The sequence below is a fragment of the Lygodium microphyllum genome, chromosome 20 (genome assembly GCF_053477565.2).
Source record: "Lygodium microphyllum isolate KBCC chromosome 20, Lygodium_microphyllum_v1.1.10, whole genome shotgun sequence".
NCBI classification, from domain to species: Eukaryota; Viridiplantae; Streptophyta; class Polypodiopsida; order Schizaeales; family Lygodiaceae; genus Lygodium; species Lygodium microphyllum.
The window spans coordinates 37,768,752-37,788,293 of record NC_141154.1 but is presented as its reverse complement, the minus strand read 5'-3'; positions in this window follow the sequence as shown (position 1 = coordinate 37,788,293).

Genomic DNA, 19,542 nt, shown 5'->3' with positions numbered 1-19,542 from the left:
GCATTGAGCTTAAGGATAATCTTCCTTCCTTGTTTTTGCCTATGACACTTCTTGAGTCATGGGACACTTTTCGTATTGCCATGTGTGCTAATATGCCTAAGGATGGTTTGAAACTCTAGGTGGTTGACAGTGCCTTACAAAGGAGATAAATTTAAAAAATATGGATACACCCATACTTCTCTTGCATTGATTGTTAGAGACAAACATGATGGTAAGAGCGATAATGACTATCGTGGTAGAGACTCACAGAGATCTCAGTCTCATGAGATGTCTTGTAGTAAGTCCCATGGTTGTAAGGCCTCTCTTACATGTCATTATGGTGGAAAGCAAGGTCATATTAGGCCACAATGCCATAAGATATGCAATTATAAGCACAAGGATAAAGGCAAGGCCAAAGTGCAAGATAAGTTTGATGATTGCAACATTGTTCCTAGTAAGTCCAGCATGAAAATTGAGGAGATAAATGCCTTAGAGACTGATTTTGATGATGATTACATCTTGTCAACTTCTTCTCTTCATACTAGTCAGTTAGCTAATGACTCATCCACTTTCTCTCATTATTGGCTAATTAATTGAGGGGCTTCTTTCCATGTTACCCCATATAGAAATTGGTTTCATTCATGTCGTAGCATGACAAGTTCTATAAGACTAGAAGATGACTTGGCATTGGATATTATTGGCATTGGTGACGTTAGTCTACAGTTTGCTTCACACAACACTTTTATTTTGCATTATGTACACCACGTTTGAGCTTTGACCTAAAGCCTACTCTCTATTAGACAATTGGATTATACACGATATCTTGTATCTTTTGGTGATTTCGCATCGAATTTTACCCATGGAAATCTCATCTTTGCTCAAGGTATCAAGGCTAGCAGCCTCTATCCCTTGCTTGTATGTGGGTCTATTGACCATGTTTTGGATGTGGCTAACATGTGACATGTATCTTTATGGCATCATCGACTTAGATACATGTCCTTAAAAGGAATGAAAATACTTTCTCACTTGTAATATCTTTCACTCCTTAACTATAAATATTTTGATTCATGTAATGATTGTCTTTATGGCATTGCAAACACGTAATTCTCATAAGAAGTCTAGCATTATGGGCATGGTTGAGCATCTGATGCTTGTTCATTTTGATGCATGGATCCCATGCTCTGTCAATCACTAGGTGACATGAAGTACTTTGTGACTTTCATTTATGATTATTCATATAAGGTTTGGGCATATCACATAAAGTAAAAATCGAATGTATTAGCTACATTTCAGCATTGGCTTACTCTTATTGAGAACCAATCTGGGTATAGACTGAAATACCTAAGATTAGATAATGGGAGTGAACATGTCTTTAAAGCATTTGAGAAGCTTTGCTATAGTTGGAGTATTTAGCACCAATTAATCGCCCCTTATATTCCACCCCAGAATGGTGTTGTAGAGCATATGAACATGATGATTCAGGAGAGAGTCTAGCTAGATAGGCTTATTATAGCATTTTTGAGCTGAGGTAGTTATATAAAAAAATCTCCATATACTGCTATTTGATTGTTAGTTTGCAGAGGAGATATGGTTTGAAAAACCTTCGTCATATGCCCATTTGTGTATCTTCGGACCGTGAGGCTTTTTGCCATGTTTCTAAGAACAAACACAATATGTTGGTTCATAAATCGATGAAATACATCTTTCTTCATTATGGAGATGTAGATGAGATGGGCTATCACCTATGGGATCCACAAGCTAGGAAGGTCATCTGTACCATGATGTTGTTTTCCATAAGGAGAAGATGCATAAGAAGCCTGAGCACATAGTTGAGGTATGGAGGGTGATATTTTAGGAGAGGGCCTCTTGTTACCATACAGCCAACTAGAAATCCTGCAATAATTGATGTTCCAATGGCCCATAATAATGATGTTGGACAAGATGTACAAGCCCCACAACCTATTTTGTGATAGTCTACTAGAGATACACATCAACCTAATTAGTTTATACTCTCTGTGGACTATATTATGGCGACAGTTTCTAGTGAGGCTCTTGCTTATGGGGAGACTATACATAGAGGTGATAATTATTGTTGGGGAAGGACCATGAAATTAAAGGTTGATTCAGTGCAAAAAATCATACATGGGATTTAGTTCCTTTACCTAGTGGAAAATATACATTACCATGCAAGTGGGTGTACAAGTTGAAGAGTATCCCTAGACATCCCAAGCCAACATACAAGACTAGATTAATTGCTAAGGGTTTTAAGCATGAGCATGGTGTTGACTTTGATGAAGTATTTTCTCATGTAGTCAAGATGACTACCTTATGATTGGTTTTGGCCTTGGTTACTCTATTAGATCTAGGTCTCTATCAAATGGATGTTTAGATGGCTTTCTTACATGGGGACTTGTGTGATGAGATTTATATACATCAACCTAAGGACATTAAGGAAAAGGGCAAGAAACACCTAGTGTGTAAGTTGAGAAAGAGCCTTTATAGTCTTAAGTAAGCACCTAGGGAATGGTACCATAAGTTTGTTGTATTTATGTGATCAGAGTCTTACTCTCGCAATGATATGGATGTGTGTCTCTATGCAAAGATGACTCATGATGTTTGTTGTATTATCTTGGTACTTTATGTGCATGATATATAGATTTCTAGGAGAATTCATCATGAGGTGGATACTCTGAAAACTCAGCTCAAGAAGAGCTTTGAGATGAAGGACATGAGGCAGGCCTCACATATTATTGGAATATGCATCACACATGATCACTCTAAGAAGTTTCTTTACTTGTCGCAAAAGAAGTACATAAATAAGATTCTTGAGTGCTTCTATATGCACGATCTTAAGCCTATTGGTTGCCATTTACCTCCCCATGTGAAGGTCAGTCAAGTAGATTCCGTAGCTAGATGAGCAAAAAGCTGAGATGGCCAAGATCCCTTAAGCATCCACAATGGTTAGTTTGATGTATGCCATGATAGCCACTCATCTAGACATATATGGGTTGTTAGGGTTTGGAGAAGTGGAACAATATAGTCATACCAAAGATTTTTTTTTTCCCTGGAGACTATTACTATAATGCAATCTCTAACAAGTTTGAGTTTATTTGTAAGAATTTTACCACGCTCCCATTTTTTTGAGGGATTATTTTAGTCACACTCTCTTATAAGAGGGACATTTTCAAACTAAAAACTTCTTCTAATGAGGGCATGTGATATCAAGCAAGGTTATGTGCATATGCAAGATTGAAAATGCGGTGTTGTCTTAACATCCCTAAAGCCCATTTCTAACTTTGTGGAAAAGGAGCTAGCTAAGGAACAATCGATTTGATTCTGTTCAATAGGTTTTTGGAGATTTTGCAACTTGGGGTCTTTCTAAAATTTTAAGGAATCGTGAACTTATAGGAAGTATATGCTAATGAGCTTAATTGTTGTATGATCAACTCATCTCATTACTAAATATATAGATAACATAGTGATACTTATATATGCCAAACCATTAGTTTTATACATCTCAATTGATATAGATTTGACCAAGAAGAAACATTCACGTACCTAAACCCATTACTTTAGGGCTATAACTTCTTTTGTGGACCTTATTAACCTGATAAAAAATACACTCATTTAGATATCAACATGCGGATGTCACAACATTGTTTCATCATTCTAAGGCATTCAGAAAGTACTAGAGGCATTAGAGATGCATGACATAGCCAAGTCTAGGTTAAAGAGGAAAAGAAAAGAGATACAAATTTTCTATATTATTATAGGATGCCATTTTATTGTGGAAAATATTTGACTAAGGCCAAGATATTTTAATTAGATGCATTAGAGGAGAATCTAGAACCAATCTCTCATGAAAAGAACATTAGAACATGACTTTTTTAGGTACTTTTGATATGCGTGTTACCAACATGCTCTTCTTAATTAAGAATAAAAATTAGTTCAAAAAATCTACATGATCCTCAAACATTGAAATTTTGATTCTCTAAATCAACCTCCAACGTGTTGTATTATGTACCTCCTTGGTTTAAGGTTCAAAGTTGACATCTAATTTGGATGAGGCCCAAGATATTGATCAAGATACATCCATGAATTGAAGAATAGCTTTGGAATTAAGATAATACAAGGTTTCCATTAGGTGGCACCAAGCACCTCTATAGCTCATGTGTGGCATTACTGCAGGCTTGATCCCCTTTAAAGAGATCAACTCATGTAGCAACAAAACTCATCATTGGTGCAATTATAAACTATATCGGTACTACCTCTTTTGTTAATTAATTGGTGATTGTAACTAAATTTTGTGTTATAAGAATCTAACTTTCCATGAAGAGTCAAAGCAAGCATTCAAAGAAGACACATTGCATCGAGTAAAATTGAGGATTTGTACATAGATTTTTGAAGTGAATAACCATATATGATGACATTTGGTTGAGGAGTTGGTCTGTACACCAATTTAGAGTAAGAGGTAACAATTGAAGCAAAAATGGATCCAATGATACCTTGAGCATGATAACCCTTTTATTAATGCCATGAAAGAGAATATCAATACATCGTCATACAAGGGATCAAGAATATCCAGAAACCAGTATTGTTTCTCATTGTTGAACTTTCAATCCCTTTATGGATGGAGTGACACAAGTGCACTTTCTTTAAAGTATATGGTCGTGAAATATTAGATATGTGATATTGACATAGTAAGTGCCATAATCTTACTATATAGGTGTCTTGACTCAAGTATCTTTTCTCATTGTTGAATTCACAATCCCCTTATGGATGGAGCAAAACAAGCACAACATCTTTAGTCAAGTATATGGTTCTAAAACATTGGATATGTGTCATTGATAGTGCGTGCCATAATCTAGCTATAAAGTGTTAATAAATCATAGTTTTTCAAAATCATTCTAATGCATGCACAAAGTATTGGAGGCATTATAGATGCATGACATATCTAAGTCTAGGTTAAAGAGGAAAATAAAAGAGATACAATTTTTCCATATTACTATAGGATGCCATTTTATTGTGGCAAAGGTTATGGCTAACTTTTTCACTTGGCCAAGAAATTTTAATTAGATGCATTAGAGGAGAATCTAGAACCAATCTCACATGAAAAGAACATTAATACATGCTTTTTCAGGTACTTTTGACATGTGTGTTACCAACATTCTCTTCTTAATAAAGAATAAAAAAGAGTTCAAAAAATCTACATGACCATCAAACATTGAAATTTTGATTCTCTAAATCAACCTCCAATGTGTTGTACAAGGGATCAAGAATAACTTGAATGAAGTATTGTTTCTCATTCTCGAACTTTCAATCCCTTTGTGGATGGAGTGACACAAGTGCAATAGCTTTAGTCAAGTAAATGGTTGTAAAATATTAGATAAGTAATATTGATGCAGTAAGTGCCATAATCTTAAAATAGGTGTCTAAACTCAAGTATTTTTTCATATTGTTAAATTCACAATCCCTTTATGGATGGAGAAAAAGAAACACAACGGATTTAGTCAAGTTCATGGTTCTAAAACATTGGATATGTGATATTGATAGTAAGTGCCTTAACCTAACTATAAAGTGTTAAGAAATCATAGTTTTCAACACCAAACATCATCCTAGACACTCATCATGAGATAAAGATTTTGCAAAAGTTAGGGGTTGACTAGAACCTGATCCACACATGATCAAATGATTGCGTCATATTTGAGAAATGTAGTATACAAAATTGAATGTTTGCCCAAAATGTAGGGATGACGAGTATCACAAGAATATGGAAGTCAACTTAGTGCTAGTTAGAGTCGTTTGATACTTTTTCCTCATATGGTGATTGTAGTCCATGTTTAGATAGAAAAACCTCATGGATCTAATGTCATGGTACTCAAAGAATTGTTCCTCCAATATTGTGCAATGTTTCCACATAATTTGCAAGGTGTGAAATCATATTGAGGACAAGTGCTTGCACTTTGAAAAGGAGCCCCAACATTTGAGACTAGGCCTTACAATAAATAAATTCAAACCTATTGGCAAACAAGCAACCATGTACAATCTTTTGGTTTTGGTTTTAGTAAATTTCATTTTTCCTCATTGGCTAGAAACCATGAGGATAATGTCATTCTTACTCTATTGATTCTTGGTTGATACAAGGTACAAACTATGGATATGCATAGATATGAGCTAGAGTGCTTCAAAGGTAGAGAAGTTTGCAAATCCGAGGGAACTTAATGTGGATTATAGATGACTTTGTTGAGTATTAAGATTTCTTAAAGAATGCTCAATACATAATACTACCTCTCTCTACCATCAATGGTTTTGGATCATCATGAATAGTTTGGTTGTATCATGTCTTGTGTACTAAGTTTCAAGCCATGCATATCTTGTTACTTGCAACCATGACTATCAAGTGTGTCAGATGATGTTGAATGCACAAAGGTTGAGATCTATACTTATGGAGGTCATCATGTCTTTCTTCTGAAAGATAATGTGCTATAATATAGATTTCATATAATACCAATCCAACATCTAATGGGCACAAATTGGAAGACTTTGTGATTACAAGGTGGCAATGCACTACTATCTAATATAAGCAAGTCTTGCATATTTTTGCAATTTACTATACTAGGATTCCTCTTAGTAAACCACCCTATTGATCAATGCATATCTTTTAGAACATTGGAAGTCTCTTGTGGGCTCACCTCATAGGATGAAGGGAGCCTATGAATACATGGAAAGATCGAAGGTGGAGATAAACATCATGCAAGCCTATTGGCTACAATAACATGATGTTGGGTGCATTTGTTTACCAAAGGTCCCATGTATATTAGTGAAAGGCAAAGGATATCATCTCAAACATTTGCACATGAATCAATCTTCTGATGAGCATTCACAAAGAACATGAAGCTCAACAAATTAAAATCTCATGTTTGGCATAATATATATCATGCATGCCCTTGAGAGAATATAATCATATACTTAAAGAATCATTACTTTGAAGGCATCATATCTTTTCTTGTGCTTGCAATTCATTTTGTTAGTTGAACTAATTGGTTCATTGACCCTAGAGGTTCTCTTTATTGAGATATCGAGCTCCACTCGTGATATGCCAGGGTGACCGTTGTGCATTTATGTCACCGACTTGTCAGTTGCAGATGCAGTTGGTACACCGCCCATGAATAATAGCTAGATGACAGCTATCCTTATCTACTCTAGTTCGTGGCTCAGTTAGTATGCCACCTTAGTTAGTTGAGTTTGGTTTGAGACCCATATATAGGGTTCTTCTATTTCTTTTGTACGAGAGTTCTTTTGGCTTACACAACCAAGAAGAGGAAAACTGTTTTCAACCTCCGCTTGTGTGTGTATTCCCCCATTGTGCAAGCAAGAAAGCTACAAGTGAGACTCCTTCCTTCTCTCCCACAATCTTGACATGGTATCAGAGCCTTGTTCATGGTAAGGAGCTCAAGAAAGCAAGCCAAGTTCGCGGTGTTCTGTTAAGAGGACCAGTGTTGCTTTCATTCTTCTGTTTTGGGAGCAAGTCTCTGCAGGTAGCACAGCCGGAAAGTGCAACAGTGCATTGTCTCAAGTTGAGACGCCCTTCGCGGTGAAGGAAGAGGGCAGTATATGCTGCGGGAGAGGGCTTTAGGCCTTGGTGACCCTATTTTTTTTATTTGAGGCCATTTCGGGGCCTGTTTTGGAGGCGGAAGTTTTTTGCACGCACACAGGAAAAGGCCCAGGTTTATGCTGTGCGACCACTGTTCTAAAGGTCGGTGAAAAGTTACTGTAGAAATTGCATCGTATACCTGTGCGCAGAGACATTAGGAGTTACAGAATCATCCTTGTTGCCTGTTGATGCAAAATCGTCACTAGGAAGTGACTGTGTGGTCAAATACCACTTTCGTCAGTTTTGCAGATTTGCCCTTGTGAGGCTGAAGCTGTGTTCTTTATAGTGACAGAATTTTTTGCAGTGTTCTGTAATGGCGTCTGATTCTCTTTCACAGATTGTAACTGAAAAGCTTGACAAGAACAACTTCCAAGCATGGAAGTTTAGAATGACGAATTTCCTTATGGGAAAAGGATATTGGAAATTTGTTGCAGGAAATGAAGAAGAACCAGTTCTTCCTGATGTTCCCAATCAACAGCAAATGCATGCATTTAAAGCATGGCATGAGAGAGCCAGAAAAGTTATGTACTGGCTGTCTATCAGTATTTCAGACTCTATGATTGTGCATATTCAGGATGCAAGTACGCCAAAGGAGGCATGGGATACTCTGTCAAAAATGTATAGCACAAATACGTAAGCCAGGAAAATGCAGCTCAAGCAAGAGTTGCACAATGTGCAAAGAGAAAGTATGAGCATCAATGACTACCACATGAAGGTGAAGAAGATCGCAGATGCACTTGCTTCCATTGGATCGCCAGTGGAAGATGATTTAGTTTCCGTGACCTTGAATGGTCTAGGAAAGGATTATGCACAGTTCCGAACATCCATTTCCGTCCGTGAAAGATTTCCTAATTTTGAGGAGTTGATTGCTCTTCTAATTTCTGAGGAGCAAAGAAATGGTGGTGCATCTTCTTCAGGAGTAACTTCAAAAGAAGTTGTCTTCTACTCAAATGCTGGAAGAGGTTTGACGCAGAGGTAGAGGAGGACGATCTGGAGGCCGTGGTAGAAATCAGAATATGCAGGAAACTCAAGAAAACCAGTCCTATGGAGGAGGACATGGTAACTCTAGAGACAGGGGGAGCCAAAGAGGTCGTGGTGGATGGCAAAGAGGCCAAAATGCAAACAGCAATGTTGAATGCTACTACTGTGGTAAAATGGGTCATATGGCTAAAGACTGCTATAAAAAGCGGAATGACATCATGAACGAAAAACTGCAACAAGGGAATTATGCATCTTCTAGTAGACAGGGTGATGACAAAAATGAGCATTTGTTTATGGTGCAACACATGAAGAATTCTGTGACAAGTACAGAAGAAAGCAACGATGTATGGTATGTTGACTTAGGTGCATCAAACTACTTGACAGGTCATGCAGAATGGATGGAGGATGCAAGGAAAATGAAAAAACCAGGATTTGTGGAGACTGGTGATGATACTGCACATCCTATTGTGCAGATTGGAAAAATTCATTTGTCTATGCAGGATGGGAAAAAGAAATACATGTCCGATGTATTTCATGTCCCGAATATCACCAAGAATCTCGTTTCTGTTGGTCAAATGGTTGAGCAGGGCTTGCAGGTCAGATTTAATCCTCATGGATGCTTTGTTGAGGATATGAAAAATAAAGGTCGCTTGATAGCAAAAGGAAAGAAGAATTGCAGAATGTTTACGTTGGATGCAGACATGCCTGAATTGAGTGCAACAATGTTTGCACATGGAACCGGTGTAGTTGCAGATATTGATATCTGGCATAAACGCATTGGTCATATTAATATACAATGACTTAAATCAATGCAGGCCCAAAATATTGTTGCAGAATTGCCTAAATTCAAGGTTGCAGAAATGCATAAGGTATGCGAAGCCTGTCAATTTGGAAAACGAGCAAGGAAACCATTTCCTAGACATGTTCAAGAGAGTAAGAAGCCATTGGAATTAATCCACTTTGATGTGTGGACTACTAAAGCTGCATCTCTTGGAGGCTGTCATTATTTTGTCATTTTTATTGATGACTATAGCAGAAAAGTTTGGGTGTATTTTATAAAAAAAAAAGTAAAGTTTTTGGGCATTTCAAAACTCTTAAAGCTATGGTTGAAAAAGAAACAAGCCTGCAAATAAAATGCCTAAGGTCAAATGGAGAGGGAGAGTATCTCTCAAATGAGTTTGCAAGGTTCTTGCAGAAGCATAGCATAAAGCAGCAATATTCATGTAGTCATAGGCCACAACAAAATAGAATTGCAGAAAGAAAAAACAGGCATAATGGAGAGGTATCTCGCGCCATGCTCAATGAAAAAAACTTGCCAGATTTTTACTGGGCTGAAGCAGTTGCTACAGCAGTCTACATAATGAACAGCACTCCCACTGCAGCAATACATGGGATGACTCCAAAGGAGAGGTATACTGATAGGAAACCGGATATTTCTCATTTGAAATTTTTTTGTTGCATTGCCTATATTCATGTGCCAGATGAGTTGAGATCCAAGTTAGATCCAAAAGCTGAGAAGTGCATCTTTATTGGTTACTCTCTGCAGCAAAAAGGGTATAGATGCTATAATCCTTCTACTCGTAAGTTTACAGTGAGCAGAGATATTTTTGATGAGATGAGTAGCTGGTATAAACCAGTAAATGTGATTGATAATGTAGATGCACAAAATGGTAATGCTGCACAGAACTCACAGCAGCAGTCACAAGATATTAGTGGACCTGGAGCGTCCTCTAGCAGTGGTTCACATTCTTTGCCATGGACAAGTAGATTGAGATCAGGAAAATCTTCTCAAAGCAATGCAGATAGTGGTATGCAGGTATCACGAAAAGGAAAAGAGAAGGTAGATCAGCCCATGTTTGATGTGAATGCATGCCACTCTTATGTGGATAGTGAATCCAGTGGCTCAGAACAGAGCATTGATGATGAGTTGGGTATTCCTTCTATTGTTACACCTGGAGTAAGGAAGACCAAGGATGTTTTGAGAGCACCTGCGAGTGAACCTACTTTGCGCAGGTCTACCAGAGTTAGGTATCCTGTGGATAGGCTGAAATATGATGGATTTACAGCCATTCACTATGCATATATGGTCAAAGTCATACATGAACCAGAACCCACTCTTTTGAGCAAGCCATGGGAAAAGAAAAATGGGAGAAAGCCATGGATGAAGAAATGGATACCTTGGAAGCAAATGCTATATGGGAATTGGTACCTTTGCCTAAAGATAAGAATGCAATTGGTTGTAAGTGGGTTTATAAGGTGAAACACAATGCATATGGTTCTGTGAACAGATACAAGGCAAGATTAGTAGTCAAGGGATATGCATAAACATATGGCATTGATTATGAAGAAACATTCAGTCCGGTTGCAAGGATGGCAACCGTAAGAGCAGTCATTGCTATGGCTACATCAAAGGGATGGTCTTTACATCAGATGGATGTAAAGAATGCCTTCTTGCATGGTGATTTGCAAGAAGAGGTCTATATGGAGCAGCCACCAGGTTATGTGCATGATGTTCATCCTGAGTTTGTTTGCAGGTTGAAGAAAGCCTTGTATGGCTTGAAGCAAGCACCTAGAGCATGGTCTGACAAGATAGGACAGTATCTTGTCACTATTGGCTTTCAGATTTCCAAGGCAGATTTCTCACTTTATGTGAGAAAAACAGAGAAAGATATTATGCTACTTGTCATTTATGTTGATGATTTGATTATGACAGGTGACAGTGATGAAGATATCCTTCATGTGAAAATGCTATTGAAGCAGAAGTTTGAGATGAAGGATTTGGGAGAGCTGCGTTATTTCTTGGGCATTGAGGTGATTAGATCACCAAGTGGGATACGGCTCTTGCAGAGGCAGTATGGATTGGATATGCTGTCCAAATATGGGATGACAGGCTGTAAGCCTCTTTCAGTTCCTTTGGAGCAGAATGTGAAGCTAAGCGCAGATGCAGGTGAGCTTCTGGAAGACCCTACTATGTACAGACGCATAGTAGGAAGTTTGATTTATATGACCATTACCAGGCCAGATTTGAGCTATGTTGTTGGATTGGTAAGTCAGTTTATGTAGGCTCCAAGGAAACCGCATTTAGATACGGCTAGACGCATACTCAGGTATGTAAAGTCCACATTGCAGTATGGACTATTTTATGAGACTGGGATTCAGATACGGTTGCATGGATACACTGATGCTAATTGGGCTGGTAGTATTTCTGATAAAGGATCTACCAATGGATATGTGTTCTCTTTTGGGAGTGCTGCAGTCACTTGGAGCAGCAAGAAACAGCCTACAGTTGCCTTGTCGAGCACAGAGGCTGAGTATAGGGGTGCAGCAATGGCTGCATGTGAGGTAGCTTGGTTGCATAAGCTACTTTATGATATGCATCAGCCTACAAATAGGCCAGTTGTCATTTATTGTGACAACATGAGCAGTATACACTTGGTAAATAACCCAGTCTATCATGCTAGAACAAAGCACATTGAGGTGCATTATCACTATGTGCAGGAGAGGGTTTTACTAGGTCTTATTGATCTAGTTTATGTCAGCACAGAGAATCAGGTAGCTGACATATTCACGAAGGCATTGGGCACAGAGAAGCTGCGCAAGTTCAGAGACCTGCTTGGTGTGCAGGAATTGGGATTGAGCTCGAGGGGGAGTTTTGAGATATCGAGCTCCACTCGTGATATGGCAAGGTGACCGTTGTGCATTTATGTCACCGACTTGTCAGTGTTGCAGATGCGGTTGGTACACCGCCCATGAATAATAGCTAGATGACAGCTATCCTTATCTACTCTAGTTCATGGCTCAGTTAGTATGCCACCTTAGTTAGTTGTGTTTGGTTTGAGACCCATATATAGGGTTCTTCTATTTCTTTTGTATGAGAGTTCTTTTGGCTTACACAACTAAGAAGAGAAAAACTGTTTTCAGCCTCCACCTGTGTGTGTATTCCCCCATTGTGCAAGCAAGAAAGCTACAAGTGAGACTCCTTCCTTCTCTCCCACAATCTTGACACTCTTAATAATCTATAAGCCTAGATAACTCGTATAATGGATCTCACAAAAGAAGATCCATTGGTCTATAAGCAAAATATATAGAACATTGACATGATGATTTGTATTCCTTATGGTATATGCATGACATTACAACGGTAGTTTAAGAATTTTGTATTCAACAAGTTCATCTTGGACATCTAGTGATATAGAGTAGTGATGGAGGGGCCAAGTACAACCATTTATAAGTGTGTAGTCTTTAAACTCTAAAATAAGTATGCTTTGGGCATCTTGTTAACATAATTATTACATGTAAGTTATTTATTCATTTCAATCCTTTGGAAAAGTGGTGGCTGTAGATGGAGGGGTATTTTGATAATGAAGTGAGGTCCAAAACAAGTCTACTAGACTAAATATCCAAGAAGAGGGTAAAAAAGAGCTTGATGTGGCTAAGGGTGGACAAGCGATTATAGTAGAGTTGGAGCTTTCCCTTGGAGGGGAGGTGTACATAGAAGTAGATGATTATGTTAACCTATGTCAGGAAAAACTTGAGGATAACATTTAGAAACCTAAAACTTATACACAATACCATTGTGGAGTGAGAAATATAGTTATGTTTACTTTGAAATTTTAAGAACAAACATTGTTTTAGGAAATTTGAAAATTTTCATATAGTTTGGGAATTTCCAGTATAGTTAATATTTGGGCCACATGGCCAAATCTTGTGCCCTTACTTAAAAGTGGACTCTCTCCTAATCACTATATAGGTTATTTTCCCAAGTTCCACATTCAAGCATGGATTAAGATTTAGCCATGTGGTCAAATGTTTACCCCTTATTGGAAAGTGAGACTTAGGAGATTCCTAAATTCTCTAATATGGTATTAAGATGCAATGATTTCAATGTTCATACATTGAAATTTTATGAACATACGATGATTCCAATATTCGTACTTCGAACTCTCAAGTCTTTGAGTAAATACACAATGCTCTCTTATGAGGACAAGTTGTAAACGATCAGAGAGAGAGAGAGAGAGAGAGAGAGAGAGAGAGAGAGAGAGAGAGAGAGAGAGAGAGAGAGAGAGAGAGAGAGAGAGAGAGAGAGAGAGAGAGAGAGAGAGAGAGAGAGAGTGTGTGTGTGTGTGTGTGTGTGTGTGTGTGTGTGTGTGTGTGTGTTGGAAGGAGGATTGAGAGAGGGAGAGAGAAGAGAAGTGATGGGTTAATGATAAAGAGAGTTCAGAGATTTCATACTAGTATCTTTGTTTATATAGGCAATAGTCATGCATATCACTAGGAATTGATGCTACACAAATGAGGAGTTGCAACATTACAAATATGGATAATGAGGCATAAGACCACTTTCTTAGAAGGACGTGTTGCTTCTAGAGATGATATTTTCTCACCTCAACATCATCCAATGAAGCATAGCACCATTCCCCATTCCCTAGTCTCTTGTACCATCACTATTTCCTTGTACCTTCCCCTTTTAGACAAGTTCACCTAGAGTAAGGGGTACACAAGCCCATATTGGCACCTCTTCACCATGGACACTAGGCTTTGGAAGACTCACCATCAAGATCTATAGCCTTGAATAGAGCTTACATCTTGCTTGGACCCCTTCAAGTCTCTAGGATGATGGAAGGATCCACCATTATCTGGATTCCCCTTGATAGTCTAGCCATGCATGTTGCTAGCCTTATAAAATCCCCTCCCAAAATGGCACACCCAACTAGTCCAAGATCACCAAACCTTGCAAGAATATGTTGCCTAGGATACCTCTAGGATGGTCATACATAACAGATGAGCATACACAACATTTGAGTATGAAGGATTAAGGAAAGACAATATTATCAAGGATGCATGAGCTTGTCATGCAAGTGTTTATGCACAAAGTCTCTTTGAAATGAAATGCATGAGATCCACACTTAAAAGAGTATGTCATATGTCATTTCACCTAAGAGGAAGAGTCCTCACAAGCCGAATTCAAATGCCAAGTTCTCTAGTGACCATATGATGATAGACATGAAATTTTCTTTAAGACTAACTTTGGACATATCATGTTTTCTTCTTATCTATATTTTGAGTTTGATTTCTCTAAGTCATTTATATATTATATTAAGGTACACAAATATTTATTATATTTTCTTATATCTTTCTTAGATTGGATTTATTGGACATTGAGTAAAGTGGCTAGAGAAATACAATGGGCCATGTCGTCAGCTTACAATTCTTATCGATAGACTATGGGTGTATGGACAAGTAAGAGAATGACAGCTATCATACTTTTATTGTACATGGATTTTGTATTCTATTTAAGAGTTGCAACATATACATTATGTTTGTCCTTGTTGTAGGATTAAGACCAAGAGCTACTTTATGAGGATGAGATTTTCAATTAGAATTAAGTATCTTTCTTTTTATCTATTTTTTGTGGTATATACCAAACATTCATTCATGCATATTTGTACTTCTATTTGTTTCATCAATTACTTTAGATAGGTCTTAATTATTCAAATGTTTAGTTGCAAGTAGCTAATCCATGTTTAAATGGGTAGCAAACATAAATAGTATCCCTGCTAGGGTTAGGTGCCATATCCCTATTTCTTTTTAGACAATTATAATCATTAATATGTCTCTACTAATATTTCTATAAATGTTGTTATATTATTAGTATTACAATTGATATGTGTGTTACATAAATCAACAAGCATAGCAACAATAATCAACAAAGGTAGTGCCACTTTCATTAACACATATGTAATGGTGGGGGATGAATATTCCAAAAATGTTGAAAGCGTATTAGTGTTGAAGTAATTCACTGGTATATGCACTTCATATGCTATAGTGTTAAGATCTTAGTAATCTATCACGTGAGAAATTTCACTCCTTTTTACTGAATAAGTATAGAGCATCAAAGGGTGATCTACTAGGTCTTATTAAGCCTTGATTTACAAGTTTCTCTACTTGCTTTTGTATCTCCTTTATTTCACTTATAAGAAGGCTACAATGATATTGATTACAAGGAATGAGTTCTATAACATGATCTTCTAATCAACTAGGAGTGTGTCTTCCATACAACAATCAAAGTGTACATATACTTGAGCCTTTGTTGTGAAGGAGTCAATTAAGATTTTTTCTTTCTCCATTACATTAATTAGCTATAGATTGTTTTCTTAAGGCATGGTCAACCTACATTTGAAAATGTAATAAATGTAATTCAATTTTCTTATTTGCTTCAAGAAAAATGGATTGACCTTCATGTTGTATACACATTGTATGTCTCATTATCCACTTGTGAAATTGAATTGGTCATGCCACACATGCCTAAGATAAAATTCTCTTAAGGTCATAACAAGAGAATATGCTTTTTAATATGTCCACCAATTGAAAATTACAATTGATCAAAATCTATTGAGTTGTTGTATCTTTATGACTTCGACTTTACATTTGGAAAATATATTTTTCAATTTCAATTCTAACTACCCTTTTAGATATAAGATCATGTGTACTACCATCATCATGCAAAATAACCATGTCTTGATCAATATTTTTTTAAAACATCCCATGAAAACTTCTATTAGAATTTGTCCTCAACTTGCGAAGTAACTTATTACATTCTTTAGTACATCTACTTTTTCATTTTATTTTATAGAAAATCATGCTTTTCTTCTATTAAAAATCAATTTTTAGGCTATGAAAAGGAAATATTTTGTTGAAACCTTAAACATAGGGAATCCAAGCCATGTGATTGGTTTTGAACATGAATTTGAACTGCCATTACGAAACCAAGGGTGTTGATTGTTACAACCATAATCAAATTTGAAACTTTAATTTCAATTAGACCATTGTATAAATCAAAATAACTAAAATTATTGTTCTTCCACTCCACATGACAAGCCAAAGAGATGGTATCATCAAGAGATAATGGATGAAACATATTAATTTGGTGGATTCAAACCGATCATATACTTTCATTGAATAGATGCTTCAATCACCACTTGTGGCATTTGAAGTTATAACAAAGTGTTCCAAAATCATCAATGAATTAAGAACTGTTTCCTTTCTTGTTGCAAGAAAGTATCCCACTAATGTTGGGTGTAGAGCTTGAATTGTGTAGGCATGAAGCATTCTAATACCTTCTTTTGAAAAGTGTCCCTTATGAAGGTATATCTTTTAGAACTTATGAATGAAGGAGCCATTCCAATAACTTCTTCTAAAAAGCATCTCATCTAAGAGGCCTTTGAAAACACTTGTAAGTTAGGTTCCACCATAAGGAAGCCATATAGGTCAAATGATGAGAGGGATACACTTCATTTTATCAAGCTCAAAACTCTTGCTCATTATCAAAGTAGTTAACAATTTGATGAAGCCATTACACAACTTTTCTTTAGTACCATCGTGATTGGACTCCTTTCAAATTGCATGAGTTTCTAATGTGGCATTAACAATGTTGGCAATTGGATCTCTAGAATTTTCATCGAGGCACATTAGGCAAAATGTCATATGGATGACATTCTTCCTCTAGTTCCATGGTTATTAGGGACATGCATTGATCCATGGCTAAATCAAATAGAGGAGAAGTTCCACTCCAATCTTCAATCTTGGATGGTTACACTTTAGTCAATCATGAGAGCTTGAGATAAATAATTTGTTGCTTGAGAAAGTAGCTTTTATAATGCACTCTATATTATTTCAAAAGGGAGCAGTAGTAGTTATAGCATCATTAGGATGCAACTTGGCTCAACCCAAAGCACTAAGCTTCTTCCAAAATAGTCTAGCAATCCAATACTTCCTTTTACAGCAACCCAGTAGAGACAGGACTTCATATTTAAGCTAATGTAGACTTCTATCAAACAACTCCTTAGCATTTCTTTTGGAGACCATGATGTTTCTTTTACTCCATATGAATTTCAGGTTCACCCCTCATCTAGACCTGCATAATCCACAGAGAACGCATTTTTCATTCCCAAATCACTCCACAAATTAGCCTCCTTCAACCATTTTTTGAGAATTGCCCACATCAGCTTGACACTCAAGCAATCCCAAAAAACATGTTTTTCAATACCTTCCCACAAAAAGGGCATAGAGGCAAGACTCTACACCATTTATTGAGTCTCATCCGCAAAGATAATTTCTTAAGAAACATTCTCCACCATCGAAAGATGTTTAACTCTCAAAGAGGGGGAATCTTTCCATACAGTTGAAGCTCTCCTCTTCCAAGTGTGCACTTTTGCCAAAGGAAAATTTTTCTTCCATTTTTGGTGAAGCATCATGGCAATAGCCAAAGAATCTTCCTTATAATCCTTCTTGTGCTGCTTGCAAATATTCAAAGCTTTACCAGAAGGACTAACTAAGTTGTTTAGGATATCATCGTTGCTTTTGACCACAAAAGTCGGTTAGTCTTCCCTACATGAGCACATAACTGACCTGAAGCATTCACTCTCATGTTCACTAAGGCTGCATCTCCTATGTATATCCTATGCCTATAGGAAGAAATTGTTGAGAGGATCCTAAACATCTTCCCACATTCCTACCCCTTTGTTGAACAACTATCTGCCAGTTTAGGATATTTGTGGACCAAGACATATGCAAGATCAAATGCCTATGGAAAAAGGCAGACATTTTTGCCTAAGGAGGAGTCTCCCCTTGTTGCTTCCCTCAATTCTAAGGGTACATTGAGAAGCATCCCTTACCATTGGCACATTAATCCTTGAGCAACAACAAAAGCTAAGATCTTGATAGGTAATTGTAGGCAAGTTAATACAGCCTGCTAGTGCACTCTCTCCCACCTCTTTCCTTTGATCTTCACCTCTGCAATCCACTAGGCCATGAGCACCATCCAAGCTTGTGAATTATCCATCCTTCTAAGCAAGGTCATCAAAAGGCATTGCACTTTAAAGACTAAAGAATCCAAATTGCTCCTCCCAAACTCCTATCCTCTGTTAAGATGTCTCGGCTAATTAGAGAGATATCTTCTCTATCTTGTTAAGTCTAAATGAAGTTCCTTTGTGATCTCTCCACCTTGTTCCAAGTTGCTTGCGAAAAATGGCGAGACAAATCCAACATACATCATTGCCGACAATAAAGCATTTTTAATTATTGTAATCTTACCATCAAAGAAGGATAGTTGTAGTCTACATCTGACTTTCTCTTGAAATTTCTCATTAAACTAGTTCAACATTTGGCTAAGTGTGATACCCACTCCAATAAGAATAGCGAAACACCTAACTATTTGCCCATGCAATACTTTCTTGCAGCCCAATTGGACGATCCAAGGGTCAAGCTCTTTCCAAAGAGAAAGAGGATCTCAATATTCTTTTGATTTATTTCGAAAGCCATAAGCTAAGTACTTGTTATAGATCTCCAACAGCTTAGTTATAGACTCCATCTCAACCTCAGCTAGTGAGGCATTAATATCAACAAAAAATTGTACAACAGTTTGAGAACCATCGGGCGAGGGAAGCCCTCTAATAGAGCCATCCTACAAAGCTTTATCCACCCTCAAGTGGGTCAATTATGAGAGTAAATAAGAGTGGTGCTAGGGGGAACCCTTGCCTTATCGATCTATGAAGCCCAAAAGGGGGATGTCACCATGCCATTAATGCTTACAACAATAGAGGCCTTCTTGAAGAATGATCTGACTAGACTCAAAAAGGTAGGCCCAAATTTCATGCCAACAAGCACAGCTATGATAAAGCTAGAGTTCACTCTACCATACGCTTTTTCCCAATCCATATTAACGAGGACAAAGTCTTTTTGCAGGGCATGGCATGATTGATTGAAAAAATCAACTTTAAGACTGCATCGTGTATCTTACATCTATTAACAAACCCAAAACTACCTCTTATGAATGATTCTGCCAAAGAGAAATTTCACTCTCAAGGCCAATGCTTTAGCAATAACTTTATAGCTAAAGTTCAACATTGTAAGCAGCCTCCAATTAGAGA